We start from the raw sequence: 22,603 nt of genomic DNA on the forward strand, positions 1-22,603 counted from the left end.
ACAAATCTACAAATATGGTAATCTCAAAAATCACTTTATCATTGCTTTAAAATCCACATCATTTTGCAAACTTTAAATAATAAACTGTATCTGTATTTTCTTATATCACCTAATAAATATGCATTTCCTCTAAAGCTGTGAATTAAATTCAATTAATTCAATTTTCTCAAATAAATTCTATTCTTGTTCCTGTGACATTTCGTTTTGATTTTGATTTACTTCAAGTGTTGAGGATTAAGCAAGCACCACTTAAAAACATGATTTCATTGCATTTATTTCAGTTTGCTGTAAAGATTTGCTTTTTTAGAATATTCTGTGCTCTTTAAAGAGAAAATCGTCATGGCTTTATCTGAACATCTGTGTCACTGTCATTTCATTTTAAAGGCCACTCGGTCACTCTGGCTGTCCTCATCAAGTACAGTATATCATTAACCGCCCAGAGCTGAATTATTCTCTTTATTTTTGACAGGATTTTATTGGCCTCTGAAACAATACAAGATCTATATAAACTATAGTAACGACTCGCCACTGCTCACAGGTGTTTGAGGTTGGAGGTGTTTTTCTTTCCTACGATGTGTGAATATAATTTCACATTATGTGCTGTTGAATTCAAGCCGGTCATGTCACCATGTGTGTGTCCTTAACATTTATGCCCCAGTCATTCATTTCAGTGTGACAACAGATTGACATCAAGAGAGATCCACAGTGTCCCTCGATACCAGAACAGAGCAAAGGGCCAATTCATCAAACCTTCTCCAGCACATCAATGAACTGCCACCCAAAGCTTAAAACAGTAATCTCACAACAATAATGGCATTAATGTAACTATGTTAGAGCGGTCTCTGGCGTTACAGAACTGTCTCTGGCGTTACAGAGAAAGATTAGTTGTGGATGTGCTCGTAATCCTGTTACATCAATGCTGGACCAAGGCCAAAACACATATTTCACACATCAAACAGGAAGAGCCGAGGGGAACAGGGGCTATTTTATTTGAAGAAGCTCTTAACCTGTCGTGTAAACGGATTAGTTTAAACTGTTGAAACTTCATTCCCTAGCGAATGTAAAAGATCAGTGAATCATTTAAAGCTCACTGAACCACAAGAGAACGCAGGATGGGAATGAGCTTTGCAACTTTAATAAGATTTAGTTGGCTATTGGTGGCTGAACAAGCATAAAAAGCTTTATTTGATTTAAAAACATTTCTATTTGGTTGAATCAATGTAATATTTTATATAACTTGATAAATGTCATTTTCATCAAATTATTTTATTAGTTCTCCTGATGGCTAACACTGTGTCGTCTTCCCCTCAGAGTCCAGTGATTAGAGAGACCACGAGAGGAATCATTTGCCCAAGCACTGACTGGCAGCTTCCTGATCACGAGCATCCCGGGTTGTCACAGTCATATTGGGATTTTTCCCGTGTCACAATAAATTCCCCTCCGGGGTTGTCTACACCTCCCGTTTTGTGTCTGTAGTGTCACTTACCCTGACACACTTAAAGGTACAGTAGGCCTACACGTGCGTGCGTGTATAAGATCAGGTTGGCACCACATCCGCCATATTTTAAGCCAGGAAAACCTGGCTTAATGCAACTCAAGTGTCATTGTTTCGTAATTTCGACCTGAATTTGGCATACTCAATTTTAAACACACCCCATAACCACATACAGTTGTGTATATGTAACATTTTTGTGACATTTCACAGTAAACCTCTAATTTATTTATTTACCTCTTGTAGTACACTTGAACCCATCTTTCATACACTAGTGTGTTCAAGTGTACTACAAGTGGTAACAAATACATTTTAATATATAGAGATGGTATGTTAAAAGCACATTTTAGTTCATCTTTGTGTTGAGTACCCTTAAATGTTCTTAAGATCATCTTAACAAGTATTAAAGATGAATCTGTTGTATATTAAATACAATATTATTGCGTGAAAATAGAGCACTTTAAGTACATTATGGAAGTGCACTAAATTTCACCTGGGGATCGCCTATTTGGGGTCTACGTATATGTTCGAGGCTGAGCTTCGTTTAATATGTTTCTTATGTGGATAGACTGGGGTTCAGATATTCTACAGAAATGTTTGTGATACATTTTTTTAATGGCTCAAAATATAACAAAAAGACATAATAGACACCAACAACAAAAAACAAACAGAAAAAAACCCATCCAAACAGAGAACAACAGACCTGCTTCCTGCTTTGTGATGAAACAAGAATGAAAAAAATCAATAACTATAATTTACTCATGTAGTCTAGTATATCGGACGGAAAGCTGTGCCAGGCATCAATAGTAGCAGGTTTAACCTTATTAAGACCTGCTGTTGTATATTCATAGAACACTTTATGTTCAGGAGTAATATGGGACCAGTAGTATAGTTCATCATTTGGCACGGCCAATCCCCGCAGAGTTTACAGAATGCTGCTGTGTGGCAAAAAAAATGTCTAGGTTGTTTACCATTCCATATAAATTTTGGAATTAAAGTTTTTACCTCCCTAGTCCTGTAAGCAAGCATCTGTGACTTGAATCTAATATGGGCTTCAACCGGTAGCCAGTGGAGAAAGATGAAAAGGGGTGTCACCTGAGGCGTGCTGCTGCATTTTGAACCAGCTGGAGTGGTTTGCAGTAAGACCAGAAGGAGAGCTTTGCAGTAGAGCCTGGACAAGGAGTTGTGGCGCATGCTCGGTGAGGTAGGGTCTGACCTTTCGAATGTTGAATAAGGCATATCGACAGGATCGCGTTGTCTTTGCAATGTGATCATTGAAGGACAGCTGTTCATATTTTGACAAAGGGAGCAGAGCAAACAACTTCATGTGTATTGTTGCCGCAGGGTCACGTGATTCCACTTCTACTGTTTTTTTGTCACATTGCTGATGCAGCACATTGAAAGGAGAGTTGGAAGTAGGTATTTAACCCTTAAAAAGGTAGCAATGGACTTTTTTTAAAGAAAACAACCTAACGAAAAATATTATGTAGGATTTTTGGCTAAGTGTAATGGCGTGATGCAGTTATTAGATTAGATATTTGTAAACAAACATCACATCCATCCAATATCAATTTCATACATCATATTTAAATTGACTTTCATTCAATCTGTGGCAAAATATCAATAAATTGACTGGAGATCCATGTAACCAATACGAGATTTCATTTGATATATAACTTAACAAAGTTGGACATATTGTTTTTTTTAGCCCTGTTGTTTTACGTTCGTTCGTTGTTATTATTCTCTTAAATTAATCACAATCTTGAAGACCTAAACAAGCTCAAACTCATGAAAATGTGCCAAATTCCAAAGTTTTGCATTTCGCCATGAAACAGGAAGTTATAACTCAGGCATACAATGTCAGACCTGCCCCAAACATCACATGTGTGATCATAGTCCCGGCCTGAACACATCTGCATGGTAAAATTCAGTAAGTTATAGCGCCACATCCAGGCAACAGGAAGTGTCAAGTTTTACACTTTGATTAACTACTCATGTCCTCCTTTAATTTGAACAATTTATTTTATATCTATTTGAGTATAAGAACTAATACAAAAAATAGATGCATAGCTGTCAAAGGTGTGAATCTATGGAATAATTTGCATAAGGATCTAAAATTGTGTAATTCACTTTATGAATTCAAGAAAATGTTTAAAAATAAGGTGGTAAATAATTATTTAACTCAATGTGTATAACGTTTTTTCTTTATGTACTTAATGCAGTATCCGAAATGTGTACCATGTTGTTTTAGTTATTTTTTTAAAAATTTTTTCTTGTCTTGTACCTGTGGGAAAATTATGCTAAATTGATTGATAATGATGTATAAAGGGTAGGCTTAATAAGCAGCGGCTTCAGCCTACACCTTTTTCGGTTATTATGTATAGCTTTATTTTTATGATTGATTATCTGTGAGGAGTCTGAGGACCGAAATAAAAATCTTATATCAAAAATCTTATATCATATCATATCATTTTTATTTATTTAAATAAAAAAATTAAACACACAAAAAAAACCATTTATTTTTTAAACAATTATTCTATCACAGCCACGGTGACCTCCTTTGCAGCGTATCCTAACATTCCAACAGAGAAACAATGTTCTGGTGAGTAATTTCCTTTGATAGCGCAGATTAATAGAATGAAAAACATTAATATCATACCCAGTACCGCACTGACTCCTCCTCTCACTGAAATATAAAAGAAACAGAACAATGACAATTTAGACAAAGACACAGTAGAGATGCCAACTAAACTTCTACTGAATCCAAAATCACGATTATTCCAAAGCGCAAATTCATTCATTTCCTTTCACTTTTGTATTTTTGATCATAGTATATGGCTTACCAAAAAGGTTCACCGCGGTGGGCAGTGCTTTGAAAAAGACCGCTTGAGGAGGAAAAAGAACATGATGAATTTACGTAATTTAACATATTTCACTTAAATAAGCTCAAATCTGAATGTTCAGTTCTTACTCTACGTCTAATGTTGTTGACTTTTAGGATGCAATACATCAAGTGCAGTTTATTTGGATAAACACAAAGCTACAACACAACGACCAATGTCAAAGTGGAACTGTCTTGTTGCCTTATTTTCAATGAATGAAAAGATATTAAACTGCATGTGAATTAACACCTTAACGTGAATAGAATGTTTTGTTAGCATGTCTATTACCTTTGTATTACATAAATATTCAATCAACTATCAAAAACTGATCTTTATTTGAAAGTTTAAACTCAACATTCATGTTAGGAACTTGCAATCAATAAAATGTCCATATATGGAGTTCAAATTAAGATGTTAATAAGACAATGTATTAATACATCACAGATGACTTTCTATTCACAAAGGGTCTTCCACACTTATAGAGCAAAGACTGAGCCAATTCATATCTGCCAGAGGTGTGCAGTGATGCTTCACATTTACTTCACTAACTTTTGGGAAAGTATGTTTCTGTCCATTTACAAACTCTGTGGTGTGTTACAATTATTCCAGATAAGTATATTGCAGATCTGCCAACCTCGGATCTTGTTTTTTAAATACTATCAGTGTGACGGGACACAGGGTTTGAGGGGGGGTCAATATACTCACATTATTCAACATATAAATTGGTTAAAAATGTGAATAAAACAATGCAGTCACATTTTTCAGAATAGCTCAAAGAAAAAAACATGACAACGCATGAATAATCTATGAATATATTTAGAATATTTGAGCACAATGGCACCCCCTTGCGCGGCCATCGCCCCAATGCACTGCATATGATGCATAGCCCCTTGTGCCCCTGTGTATCATGCAGCACTAAGCCTCTGTCTGAGTAACAAACTACGTCTATATTTACAGATGAACTCTGTTCATTCATGTTCAGTAACAGTAAAGTCTGTTTTGTACACATTCAATTGCTTCGGTATGGTCAACAGAATGTGCTGCTTCTCTCTGCCGCTCACGGGCACTGCACAGAGACGAATCTGCTGCAACAGGAGAAGCTAGACATTGTGCTTGTGGGGAAATAACATACCTGTCAAGATTTGGCTACCTTGCAACAAATTCTGTGACCATCATATTATGTGACCGTATTGTGCACTGTTGTCACTGTGCATCTTCTGGTTGTGGATAGAAGGGATACATCTAAGGCCAGAAGTGGTGTGAAATCTCGTCAGTTGAGCGCTTTATCCCTTCTGGCTCTCAACGGCCGTGTGTTTTTTGGCAAGGTCAATGAGCACAGGTAGTTTACCTCATGTTTATTCAAGCTTGCTTTTTGGGGGAATTAATCCAGCGCTATGATTGGTTGAACTCTGCTGTTGCTTGATAAGACTACTGTGTACTCCGGAGCTTTACCAGGTTTTTGTGTAGTGTAGAGTGAAAAATCACAAGCCTACTTTGAGGTCAAAATGTGTACCTGCTACGCAAAATGCATACAGGTTGTCAGGTCTGATATTGTAATATATTCTATATGATACCATCACTGTGGTATTGTGAAAATGTAAATATGTCCATGTTGTAACACATGTTTTGTTTGTAACCTCATTGGATGCCTCTTATGGTGCAACTTGAGTACAATTTTGATACTAGTTTGGTACATTACTCACCTGCGGTACCCACGCCGACAACTGTCGCCAGAGGCTCTAATTTAGAGGCTTATAAAGAAAGAGAAGAAAATTAACACGTAAAACTCAAATTACATCATAACCAAAACAAAGCTCAGATATACTCACCCAAGGAGTCATCAGCTTTTTCAATCTAGAAAATAATGAATGTGGCTTAGTGAACATCACAATAGTTGTAAGTTATTAACTTAATAAAATCATTTAATGGATTTTTTCAGTGGGAAATATTTAAATAATTGATTAAAAATCCAACAGTTAAAAAATTCTAAAATGTAAATACTTATTTTCTCATTAAATAAACTTAAATAATACATTCAATTAACAAATTATATTTTTAATAAACTCTTAATATTTTTGTGAATTCTAAAATACATATTTCAGTTAATCAGATTAAATGTTACTCACATTTACACAATTTAAACAGTATATTTAATTCATTTCACAGCTTTCAAATTTACAAATGTAATGAATGGGGCAATATGCACATTCATACATACCACTAGGTGACGCCCCTTTTACCTCATTGGCTGATCACATCCTCTCATTGTACACACACACACTTCCTGTTTGTTTAGTATTGAAGTCTTTCCTATTTCATTTGTCCATGGTGAAGTATCGTCAGTTTATCAGCGTATGTTGAGGGTTCATGTCATTGTCTTGTTTCTGTTCTGTGTCATGATCATTGCTTGTTTATTGGATTACTGTTTTTTGAAATACCTTATTCTTGTTTTCCAGTTTGGACTGCATATCTGATATTTTTACCTCTGTCTGTTATTTATGTTCATTTTGCCTGCTGTTTTTGGATTGTTGTTAAATTGACATGTTGTGTCTGTTAGTAATGTTCATTTTGCCTGCTGTTTTTGGATTGTTGTTAAATTGACATGTTGTGACTGTGTTTTTCTTCCTCATGGAGAGGATAATGTCATCCACCACATTTATTTCATAGACGTCCAGGATTTCTTTTGTAAATTAGCGTAAAATATTTTTCTCCGAATGTACCAAATTGTTCATTTGGCTGCTCTTAATGTTCCTGGCATCTTTCTGATGGATTTGTTGTGATTTCGCACATGGTCTGTTTCACTTGCATGAAGATCTCCCTGAACCCCATGATGTGGGTTCACAGCAACAGCTTCCAAATGCAAACACCACATGTTTGCATTTAGTATGTCTATACTGTTTGCTGGAGAAATTATAATAAGTACGTCACAGTGGCGACATAGTATTTATATATACAAATGATTAACACATAGATGTATTAAACAAATACAAAATGTATTAAAAGCGCTTTTAGCTTAAAACAAAGTGCACAGGCACGCAGTGTTTCTTTACAGCGCAACGTTTATGTACAGTATGTATGCGTAAATGTTTTCATCATATGCCCAATAAATGTTGCAAAAACACATTCAATTTTATATTGTGAGAATGCAAAAAATCTATTTTTGTGTGATATTTCAAAATAAATGATCGATTTTGATGAGTATGTTTACATTCCATCTAGGTCAGTGGTTCTCAAACTTTTCAAATCAAGGACCAACCCCCTTTAATAAAAGTTGTTCCAAGTACCACCCAATGACCGCCATAGAAAATCATATGAATAAACACTTAAATAAATAGTAGAGCTGTGAATCTTTATCTTTAAACCTGGTCCTCCAATTCAAATGTATTATTAATAATAAAACACTTTTTATTTACCACCTGTTTTCAAACTAAAGGACATCAAGTTAGTCAGCAATAATAGTGAACACAAAATACTTTTCTGTAGTGCACTGTAAACGGGGCTCTGTAAACTCTTATGGGGGATTTGCTTATCAACAATAATTGAAAAATATTCCACACTGTCTTCCCTATGCAACAACTATTCATTTGAATACCACGCTGTCAATATAACTTCTCCTACTCAGCTCAGTATTGTCGTAGTTTACCGCCCCCCAGGTCCTCTGCACAACTTCATTGAAGAGTTAGATGTGCTTCTCTCATCTATCCGGAGGATGGTGGCCTGGACAAACCTTATGCTTCTAAGTACAACACTCTCACCGCCTCATTCGACCTCACACGCCTTGCCACAGCCGGTACTCACAGATTAGGAAACCTGCTGGATCTCATCTACACCCGTAACTACACCACAGACAACATTAAAGTCACCCCTCTTCACATTTCTGACCACTTCTTCATCACTTTCAACATGGACCTCCCTACCTGCACCACACCACCACCTGTTTATACAACTTAAAACCCATCTCTTCTGTGACAGACAAACGAAAAAATGAGAAAAAACAGGTAGTGGTCCAGCTTTTGTTGAAACTAGTAACTTTGTATTAGCATCGATCATACTATTGCTCTTTTATGACATATCGCTTATTGCTCAAATTTTTTTTGTAAGTCGCTTTGGATAAAAGCCTCTGCTAAATGACTAAATGTAAATGTAATTAACTTTGTGGGGACTTGCAGAAAACATACAAACTTCTATTAAAGGTGTCATGAACTGGTCTTGTTTATCATTTTATACTTTTGCATGAGGTCTACCTATGACGTATGCATGGCTTTTACATTCGAAAACATCCAAAGTAATAGTACTAAGTAAGTAATACACTGTTAGACGTCGCTGTAGATTAGCAGCACATTACTGTAAAAATCCACAGTACAATACTGCATCTGTATATTACAGTAAAATACTGCAGCTCATAATGCATTCTGGGTAATTTTCATTGAGCGGGAAACTTTTACAGTAAATTTCGGTCTCGCTGTAACCTCGCTGTAGCTTTGCTGTAACGTGTAACGAAAGTGTGCCACAACGTCATCACGTCAAATCACACAGAGCACATCCTGGCTGCAGCTGGAGGAGGATAATCGATTTCTGGCAGTTTGGTAAGTTTATAGTTTGGTTTATTTTATGTGTTTCATGCAAAAAAATTATTTTGTTTTAGTATTTTGCACAACAGTTTGTCACAATGTTGTTTTAACCGTGGAATGAGAGAGATATGGTCGCCAACAAACGTTGCAGTCTACCTCAGAAATTAAACTAAGTCAGCCCACTGCTTAAACCCGTTTTACACATCTCACTTAATGAATATAGGATTATTTCAACCATTTATGAGGGTTTTGGTGAGTTTATTTTCTGTCGAATAGTTGAAGTTCGTTTATAATGGCAAGCTAGGTAAACCGACTTGTATTTGGTAATAGATAAACTCGCGTTTGTGTTCAAATAAAAGAATCTTTGACCAATTCAACTAAGATTCCTCCAAAATAAATCTCATACGAAATAACAAAGTCACTGTGAAGAAAATGCAACTTTTGCACCCTGGGCTTATGAGTTTCTGTAAGTATTCACCATGTATATATAATACAACTTTTATTCAAATTTGTTTCTGGTTTTACTTCTGACTTTTTAGTAACACTTACAATAAGGTTCTATTTGTTAACATAGGATGTTAATACATTTTAACATTTGGCAATACATTTTTAAATCAATCAATTTATCTCTGTTCACATTAGTTAATTCATAATGAATTCTCAAATATTATTAATGTTGAAAAATATATTGTTCATTGTTAGTTCATATTATCTAAACCATTAATAAATGTTATGGAATAAAACCTTATAGTAAAGTGTTACTGAATTTTCTTTCACCATTTACTTCACAATTTGTACTTATTTCAATGGCTAACAGATTTAGTTATTTTTGGCTTTTTGTGTTACAGTCTCACCATTGATATTTTGGCTGGATTTGGTCATTTTTAAACCAAACAAGTCATCCCAGGATGTCCAGTTACAACTGCAAGTCATGTAGTTTCTCGACAAAAATACCCACACCCCCACAACACTCTCACACAGCACCACACAACACTCTCACACACCTGCACACAACACTCTCACACACACACACACAACTCTCTCACACAGCCACACACAACTCTCTCTCACACAGCCCCACACAACACTCTCACACAGCCACACACAACTCTCTCACACAGCCACACACAACACTCTCACTCTCACTCTCACACACACACAACACTCTCACACAGCCCCACACAACACTCTCACTCTCACACACACACAACACTCTCACACAGCCACACACAACTCTCTCACACAGCCACACACAACACTCTCACTCTCACACACACACAACACTCTCACACAGCCACACACAACACTCTCACACAGCCACACACAACACTCTCACACAGCCACACACAACTCTCTCTCACATACCCACACACAACACTCTCACACAGCCACACACAACTCTCTCACACAGCCACACACAACACTCTCACACAGCCACACACAACACTCTCACACAGCCACACACAACACTCTCACACAGCCACACACAACTCTCTCACACAGCCACACACAACACTCTCACACAGCCACACACAACTCTCTCACACAGCCACACACAACACTCTCACACAGCCACACACAACTCTCTCTCACATACCCACACACAACACTCTCACACAGCCACACACAACTCTCTCACACAGCCACACACAAAACTCTCACACAGCCACACACAACACTCTCACACAGCCACACACAACACTCTCACACAGCCACACACAACTCTCTCACACAGCCACACACAACACTCTCACACACACACACACACACAACTCTCTCACACAGCCACACACAACACTCTCACACAGCCCCACACAACTCTCTCACACAGCCACACACAACACTCTCACTCTCACACACACACAACACTCTCACACAGCCCCACACAACACTCTCACTCTCACACACACACAACACTCTCACACAGCCACACACAACTCTCTCACACAGCCACACACAACACTCTCACTCTCACACACACACAACACTCTCACACAGCCACACACAACACTCTCACACAGCCACACACAACACTCTCACACAGCCACACACAACTCTCTCTCACATACCCACACACAACACTCTCACACAGCCACACACAACTCTCTCACACAGCCACACACAACACTCTCACACAGCCACACACAACACTCTCACACAGCCACACACAACACTCTCACACAGCCACACACAACTCTCTCACACAGCCACACACAACACTCTCACACAGCCACACACAACTCTCTCACACAGCCACACACAACACTCTCACACAGCCACACACAACACTCTCACACAGCCACACACAACTCTCTCTCACATACCCACACACAACTCTCTCACACAGCCACACACAACTCTCTCACACAGCCACACACAACACTCTCACACAGCCACACACAACACTCTCACACAGCCACACACAACTCTCTCACACACCTGCACACAACACTCTCACACACACACACACAACTCTCTCACACAGCCACACACAACTCTCTCTCACACAGCCCCACACAACTCTCTCACACAGCCACACACAACACTCTCACACAGCCCCACACAACTCTCTCACACAGCCACACACAACACTCTCACTCTCACTCTCACACACACACAACACTCTCACACAGCCCCACACAACACTCTCACTCTCACACACACACAACACTCTCACACAGCCACACACAACTCTCTCACACAGCCACACACAACACTCTCACTCTCACACACACACAACACTCTCACACAGCCACACACAACTCTCTCACACAGCCACACACAACACTCTCACACAGCCACACACAACACTCTCACACAGCCACACACAACTCTCTCTCACATACCCACACACAACACTCTCACACAGCCACACACAACTCTCTCACACAGCCACACACAACACTCTCACACAGCCACACACAACACTCTCACACAGCCACACACAACACTCTCACACAGCCACACACAACACTCTCACACAGCCACACACAACTCTCTCACACAGCCACACACAACACTCTCACACAGCCACACACAACTCTCTCACACAGCCACACACAACACTCTCACACAGCCACACACAACACTCTCACACAGCCACACACAACTCTCTCTCACATACCCACACACAACTCTCTCACACAGCCACACACAACTCTCTCACACAGCCACACACAACACTCTCACACAGCCACACACAACACTCTCACACAGCCACACACAACACTCTCACACAGCCACACACAACTCTCTCACACAGCCACACACAACACTCTCACACAGCCACACACAACTCTCTCACACAGCCACACACAACATTCTCACACAGCCACACACAACTCTCTCTCACATACCCACACACAACACTCTCACACAGCCACACACAACTCTCTCACACAGCCACACACAACATTCTCACACAGCCACACACAACTCTCTCTCACATACCCACACACAACTCTCTCACACAGCCACACACAACTCTCTCACACAGCCACACACAACACTCTCACACAGCCACACACAACTCTCTCTCACATACCCACACACAACTCTCTCACACAGCCACACACAACACTCTCACACAGCCACACACAACACTCTCACACAGCCACACACAACTCTCTCACACAGCCACACACAACACTCTCACACAGCCACACACAACTCTCTCACACAGCCACACACAACACTCTCACACAGCCACACACAACACTCTCACACAGCCACACACAACTCTCTCTCACATACCCACACACAACTCTCTCGCACACAGCCACACACAACACTCTCACACAGCCACACACAACTCTCTCTCACATACCCACACACAACTCTCTCTCACATACCCACACACAACTCTCTCACACAGCCACACACAACACTCTCACACAGCCACACACAACACTCTCACACAGCCACACACAACACTCTCACACAGCCACACACAACACTCTCACACAGCCACACACAACTCTCTCTCACATACCCACACACAACTCTCTCTCACATACCCACACACAACTCTCTCACACAGCCACACACAACACTCTCACACAGCCACACACAACACTCTCACACAGCCACACACAACTCTCTCTCACATACCCACACACAACTCTCTCACACAGCCACACACAACTCTCTCACACAGCCACACACAACACTCTCACACAGCCACACACAACACTCTCACACAGCCACACACAACTCTCTCACACAGCCACACACAACATTCTCACACAGCCACACACAACTCTCTCTCACATACCCACACACAACTCTCTCACACAGCCACACACAACTCTCTCACACAGCCACACACAACACTCTCACACAGCCACACACAACTCTCTCTCACATACCCACACACAACTCTCTCACACAGCCACACACAACACTCTCACACAGCCACACACAACACTCTCACACAGCCACACACAACTCTCTCACACAGCCACACACAACACTCTCACACAGCCACACACAACTCTCTCACACAGCCACACACAACACTCTCACACAGCCACACACAACACTCTCACACAGCCACACACAACTCTCTCTCACATACCCACACACAACTCTCTCGCACACAGCCACACACAACACTCTCACACAGCCACACACAACTCTCTCTCACATACCCACACACAACTCTCTCTCACATACCCACACACAACTCTCTCACACAGCCACACACAACACTCTCACACAGCCACACACAACACTCTCACACAGCCACACACAACACTCTCACACAGCCACACACAACACTCTCACACAGCCACACACAACTCTCTCTCACATACCCACACACAACTCTCTCTCACATACCCACACACAACTCTTTCACACAGCCACACACAACACTCTCACACAGCCACACACAACTCTTTCACACAGCCACACACAACACTCTCACACAGCCACACACAACACTCTCACACAGCCACACACAACTCTCTCTCACATACCCACACACAACTCTCTCACACAGCCACACACAACTCTCTCACACAGCCACACACAACACTCTCACACAGCCACACACAACATTCTCACACAGCCACACACAACTCTCTCACACAGCCACACACAACACTCTCACACAGCCACACACAACACTCTCACACAGCCACACACAACTCTCTCTCACATACCCACACACAACTCTCTCTCACACAGCCACACACAACACTCTCACACAGCCACATACAACTCTCTCACACAGCCACGCACAACTCTCTCTCACAGCCACGCACAACACTCTCACACAGCCACGCACAACACTCTCACACAGCCCCACACAACACTCTCACACAGCCACACACAACTCTCTCTCACATACCCACACACAACTCTCTCTCACACAGCCACACACAACACTCTCACACAGCCACATACAACTCTCTCACACAGCCACGCACAACTCTCTCTCACAGCCACGCACAACACTCTCACACAGCCACGCACAACACTCTCACACAGCCCCACACAACACTCTCACACAGCCACACACAACTCTCTCACACAGCCACACACAACACTCTCACACAGCCACACACAACACTCTCACACAGCCACACACAACACTCTCACACAGCCACACACAACACTCTCACACAGCACCACACAACACTCTCACACAGCCACACACAACACTCTCACACAGCCACACACAACACTCTCACACAGCCACACAAAACACTCTCACACAGCACCACACAACTCTCTCACACAGCCACACACAACTCTCTCACACAGCCACACACAACTCTCTCTCACACAGCCACACACAACACTCTTACACAGCCACACACAACTCTCTCTCACACAGCCACACACAACACTCTCACACAGCCACACACAACACTCTCACACAGCACCACACAACACTCTCACACAGCCACACACAACACTCTTACACAGCCACACACAACTCTCTCACACAGCCACACACAACACTCTCACACAGCCACACACAACTCTCTCACACAGCCACACACAACTCTCTCACACAGCCACACACAACTCTCTCACACAGCCACACACAACTCTCTCACACAGCCACACACAACTCTCTCACACAGCCACACACAACTCTCTCTCACACAGCCACACACAACTCTCTCACACAGCCACACACAACTCTCTCACACAGCCACACACAACACTCTCACACAGCCACACACAACTCTCTCACACAGCCACACACAACACTCTCACACAGCCACACACAACACTCTCACACAGCCACACACAACTCTCTCACACAGCCACACACAACTCTCTCACACAGCCACACACAACTCTCTCACACAGCCACACACAACTCTCTCACACAGCCACACACAACTCTCTCACACAGCCACACACAACTCTCTCACACAGCCCCACACAACTCTCTCACACAGCCACACACAACTCTCTCTCACACAGCCACACACAACACTCTTACACAGCCACACACAACTCTCTCTCACACAGCCACACACAACACTCTCACACAGCCACACACAACACTCTCACACAGCACCACACAACACTCTCACACAGCCACACACAACACTCTTACACAGCCACACACAACTCTCTCTCACACAGCCACACACAACACTATCACACAGCCACACACAACACTCTCACACAGCCACACACAACACTCTCACACAGCCACACACAACTCTCTCACACAGCCACACACAACTCTCTCACACAGCCCCACACAACTCTCTCACACAGCCCCACACAACTCTCTCACACAGCCCCACACAACACTCTCACACAGCCACACACAACTCTCTCACACAGCCACACACAACTCTCTCACACAGCCACACACAACACTCTCACACAGCCATACACAACTCTCTCACACAGCCACACACAACTCTCTCACACAGCCACACACAACACTCTCACACAGCCAAATACAACTCTCTCACACAGCCACACACAACTCTCTCTCACAGCCACACACAACTCTCTCACACAGCCCCACACAACTCTCTCACACAGCCACACACAACACTCTCACACAGCACGACACAACACTCTCACACAGCCACACACAACACTCTCACACAGCCACACACAACTCTCTCACACAGCCACACACAACTCTCTCACACAGCCACACACAACACTCTCACACAGCCACACACAACACTCTCACACAGCCACACACAACACTCTCACACAGCCACACACAACACTCTCACACAGCACCACACAACACTCTCACACAGCCACACACAACACTCTCACACAGCCACACACAACACTCTCACACAGCCACACAAAACACTCTCACACAGCACCACACAACACTCTCACACAGCCACACACAACACTCTCACACAGCCACACACAACTCTCTCTCACACAGCCACACACAACACTCTCACACAGCCACACACAACACTCTCACACAGCCACACACAACTCTCTCACACAGCCACACACAACTCTCTCTCACAGCCACACACAACTCTCTCTCACAGCCACACACAACTCTCTCACACAGCCACACACAACACTCTCACACAGCCACACACAACACTCTCACACAGCCACACAAAACACTCTCACACAGCACCACACAACACTCTCACACAGCCACACACAACACTCTCACACAGCCACACACAACACTCTCACACAGCCACACACAACACTCTCACACAGCCCCACACAACTCTCTCACACAGCCACACACAACTCTCTCACACAGCCACACACAACTATCTCACACAGCCACACACAACACTCTCACACAGCCACACACAACTCTCTCACACAGCCCCACACAACTCTCTCACACAGCCACACACAACTATCTCACACAGCCACACACAACACTCTCACACAGCCACACACAACTCTCTCTCACAGCCACACACAACTCTCTCACACAGCCACACACAACTCTCTCACACAGCCACACACAACTCTCTCACACAGCCACACACAACTATCTCACACAGCCACACACAACACTCTCACACAGCCACACACAACTCTCTCACACAGCCACACACAACTCTCTCACACAGCCACACACAACTCTCTCACACAGCCACACACAACTCTCTCACACAGCCACACACAACACTCTCACACAGCCACACACAACTATCTCACACAGCCACACACAACACTCTCACACAGCCACACACAACTCTCTCACACAGCCCCACACAACTCTCTCACACAGCCACACACAACTATCTCACACAGCCACACACAACACTCTCACACAGCCACACACAACTCTCTCACACAGCCACACACAACTCTCTCACACAGCCCCACACAACTCTCTCACACAGCCACACACAACTCTCTCTCACACAGCCACACACAACACTCTCACACAGCCACACACAACTCTCTCACACAGCCCCACACAACACTCTCACACAGCCACACACAACTATCTCACACAGCCACACACAACACTCTCACACAGCCACACACAACTCTCTCACACAGCCACACACAACTCTCACACAGCCCCACACAACTCTCTCACACAGCCACACACAACTCTCTCACACAGCCACACACAACTCTCTCTCACACAGCCACACACAACACTCTCACACAGCCACACACAACACTCTTACACAGCCACACACAACTCTCTCTCACACAGCCACACACAACACTCTCACACAGCCACACACAACACTCTCACACAGCACCACACAACTCTCTCACACAGCCACACACAACTCTCTCACACAGCCAAACACAACTCTCTCACACAGCCACACACAACACTCTCACACAGCCACACACAACTCTCTCACACAGCCACACACAACTCTCTCACACAGCCACACACAACTCTCTCACACAGCCACACACAACTCTCTCACACAGCCACACACAACTCTCTCACACAGCCACACACAACTCTCTCTCACACAGCCACACACAACTCTCTCACACAGCCACACACAACTCTCTCACACAGCCACACACAACACTCTCACACAGCCACACACAACTCTCTCACACAGCCACACACAACACTCTCACACAGCCACACACAACACTCTCACACAGCCACACACAACTCTCTCACACAGCCACACACAACACTCTCACACAGCCACACACAACACTCTCACACAGCCACACACAACACTCTCACACAGCCACACACAACACTCTCACACAGCACCACACAACACTCTCACACAGCCACACACAACACTCTCACACAGCCACACACAACACTCTCACACAGCCACACAAAACACTCTCACACAGCACCACACAACACTCTCACACAGCCACACACAACTCTCTCACACAGCCACACACAACTCTCTCTCACACAGCCACACACAACACTCTCACACAGCCACACACAACACTCTCACACAGCCACACACAACTCTCTCACACAGCCACACACAACTCTCTCTCACAGCCACACACAACTCTCTCTCACAGCCACACACAACTCTCTCACACAGCCACACACAACACTCTCACACAGCCACACACAACACTCTCACACAGCCACACAAAACACTCTCACACAGCACCACACAACACTCTCACACAGCCACACACAACACTCTCACACAGCCACACACAACACTCTCACACAGCCACACACAACACTCTCACACAGCCCCACACAACTCTCTCACACAGCCACACACAACTCTCTCACACAGCCACACACAACTATCTCACACAGCCACACACAACACTCTCACACAGCCACACACAACTCTCTCACACAGCCCCACACAACTCTCTCACACAGCCACACACAACTATCTCACACAGCCACACACAACACTCTCACACAGCCACACACAACTCTCTCACACAGCCACACACAACTCTCTCACACAGCCACACACAACTCTCTCACACAGCCACACACAACACTCTCACACAGCCACACACAACTATCTCACACAGCCACACACAACACTCTCACACAGCCACACACAACTCTCTCACACAGCCCCACACAACTCTCTCACACAGCCACACACAACTATCTCACACAGCCACACACAACACTCTCACACAGCCACACACAACTCTCTCACACAGCCACACACAACTCTCTCACACAGCCCCACACAACTCTCTCACACAGCCACACACAACTCTCTCTCACACAGCCACACACAACACTCTCACACAGCCACACACAACTCTCTCACACAGCCCCACACAACACTCTCACACAGCCACACACAACTATCTCACACAGCCACACACAACACTCTCACACAGCCACACACAACTCTCTCACACAGCCACACACAACTCTCACACAGCCCCACACAACTCTCTCACACAGCCACACACAACTCTCTCACACAGCCACACACAACTCTCTCACACAGCCACACACAACTCTCTCACACAGCCACACACAACTCTCTCACACAGCCACACACAACTCTCTCACACAGCCACACACAACTCTCTCACACAGCCACACACAACTCTCTCTCACACAGCCACACACAACTCTCTCACACAGCCACACACAACTCTCTCACACAGCCACACACAACACTCTCACACAGCCACACACAACTCTCTCACACAGCCACACACAACACTCTCACACAGCCACACACAACACTCTCACACAGCCACACACAACTCTCTCACACAGCCACACACAACACTCTCACACAGCCACACACAACACTCTCACACAGCCACACACAACACTCTCACACAGCCACACACAACACTCTCACACAGCACCACACAACACTCTCACACAGCCACACACAACACTCTCACACAGCCACACACAACACTCTCACACAGCCACACAAAACACTCTCACACAGCACCACACAACTCTCTCACACAGCCACACACAACTCTCTCACACAGCCACACACAACTCTCTCTCACACAGCCACACACAACACTCTTACACAGCCACACACAACTCTCTCTCACACAGCCACACACAACACTCTCACACAGCCACACACAACACTCTCACACAGCACCACACAACACTCTCACACAGCCACACACAACACTCTTACACAGCCACACACAACTCTCTCACACAGCCACACACAACACTCTCACACAGCCACACACAACTCTCTCACACAGCCACACACAACTCTCTCACACAGCCACACACAACTCTCTCACACAGCCACACACAACTCTCTCACACAGCCACACACAACTCTCTCACACAGCCACACACAACTCTCTCTCACACAGCCACACACAACTCTCTCACACAGCCACACACAACTCTCTCACACAGCCACACACAACACTCTCACACAGCCACACACAACTCTCTCACACAGCCACACACAACACTCTCACACAGCCACACACAACACTCTCACACAGCCACACACAACTCTCTCACACAGCCACACACAACTCTCTCACACAGCCACACACAACTCTCTCACACAGCCACACACAACTCTCTCACACAGCCACACACAACTCTCTCACACAGCCCCACACAACTCTCTCACACAGCCACACACAACTCTCTCTCACACAGCCACACACAACACTCTTACACAGCCACACACAACTCTCTCTCACACAGCCACACACAACACTCTCACACAGCCACACACAACACTCTCACACAGCACCACACAACACTCTCACACAGCCACACACAACACTCTTACACAGCCACACACAACTCTCTCTCACACAGCCACACACAACACTATCACACAGCCACACACAACACTCTCACACAGCCACACACAACACTCTCACACAGCCACACACAACTCTCTCACACAGCCACACACAACTCTCTCACACAGCCCCACACAACTCTCTCACACAGCCCCACACAACTCTCTCACACAGCCCCACACAACACTCTCACACAGCCACACACAACTCTCTCACACAGCCACACACAACTCTCTCACACAGCCACACACAACACTCTCACACAGCCATACACAACTCTCTCACACAGCCACACACAACTCTCTCACACAGCCACACACAACACTCTCACACAGCCAAATACAACTCTCTCACACAGCCACACACAACTCTCTCTCACAGCCACACACAACTCTCTCACACAGCCCCACACAACTCTCTCACACAGCCACACACAACACTCTCACACAGCACGACACAACACTCTCACACAGCCACACACAACACTCTCACACAGCCACACACAACTCTCTCACACAGCCACACACAACTCTCTCACACAGCCACACACAACACTCTCACACAGCCACACACAACACTCTCACACAGCCACACACAACACTCTCACACAGCCACACACAACACTCTCACACAGCACCACACAACACTCTCACACAGCCACACACAACACTCTCACACAGCCACACACAACACTCTCACACAGCCACACAAAACACTCTCACACAGCACCACACAACACTCTCACACAGCCACACACAACTCTCTCACACAGCCACACACAACTCTCTCTCACACAGCCACACACAACACTCTCACACAGCCACACACAACACTCTCACACAGCCACACACAACTCTCTCACACAGCCACACACAACTCTCTCTCACAGCCACACACAACTCTCTCTCACAGCCACACACAACTCTCTCACACAGCCACACACAACACTCTCACACAGCCACACACAACACTCTCACACAGCCACACAAAACACTCTCACACAGCACCACACAACACTCTCACACAGCCACACACAACACTCTCACACAGCCACACACAACACTCTCACACAGCCACACACAACACTCTCACACAGCCCCACACAACTCTCTCACACAGCCACACACAACTCTCTCACACAGCCACACACAACTATCTCACACAGCCACACACAACACTCTCACACAGCCACACACAACTCTCTCACACAGCCCCACACAACTCTCTCACACAGCCACACACAACTATCTCACACAGCCACACACAACACTCTCACACAGCCACACACAACTCTCTCTCACAGCCACACACAACTCTCTCACACAGCCACACACAACTCTCTCACACAGCCACACACAACTCTCTCACACAGCCACACACAACTATCTCACACAGCCACACACAACACTCTCACACAGCCACACACAACTCTCTCACACAGCCACACACAACTCTTTCACACAGCCACACACAACTCTCTCACACAGCCACACACAACTCTCTCACACAGCCACACACAACACTCTCACACAGCCACACACAACTATCTCACACAGCCACACACAACACTCTCACACAGCCACACACAACTCTCTCACACAGCCCCACACAACTCTCTCACACAGCCACACACAACTATCTCACACAGCCACACACAACACTCTCACACAGCCACACACAACTCTCTCACACAGCCACACACAACTCTCTCACACAGCCCCACACAACTCTCTCACACAGCCACACACAACTCTCTCTCACACAGCCACACACAACACTCTCACACAGCCACACACAACTCTCTCACACAGCCCCACACAACACTCTCACACAGCCACACACAACTATCTCACACAGCCACACACAACACTCTCACACAGCCACACACAACTCTCTCACACAGCCACACACAACTCTCACACAGCCCCACACAACTCTCTCACACAGCCACACAC

The sequence above is a fragment of the Barbatula barbatula genome, assembly GCF_947034865.1.
Source record: "Barbatula barbatula genome assembly, chromosome: 7".
NCBI classification, from domain to species: domain Eukaryota; kingdom Metazoa; phylum Chordata; class Actinopteri; order Cypriniformes; family Nemacheilidae; genus Barbatula; species Barbatula barbatula.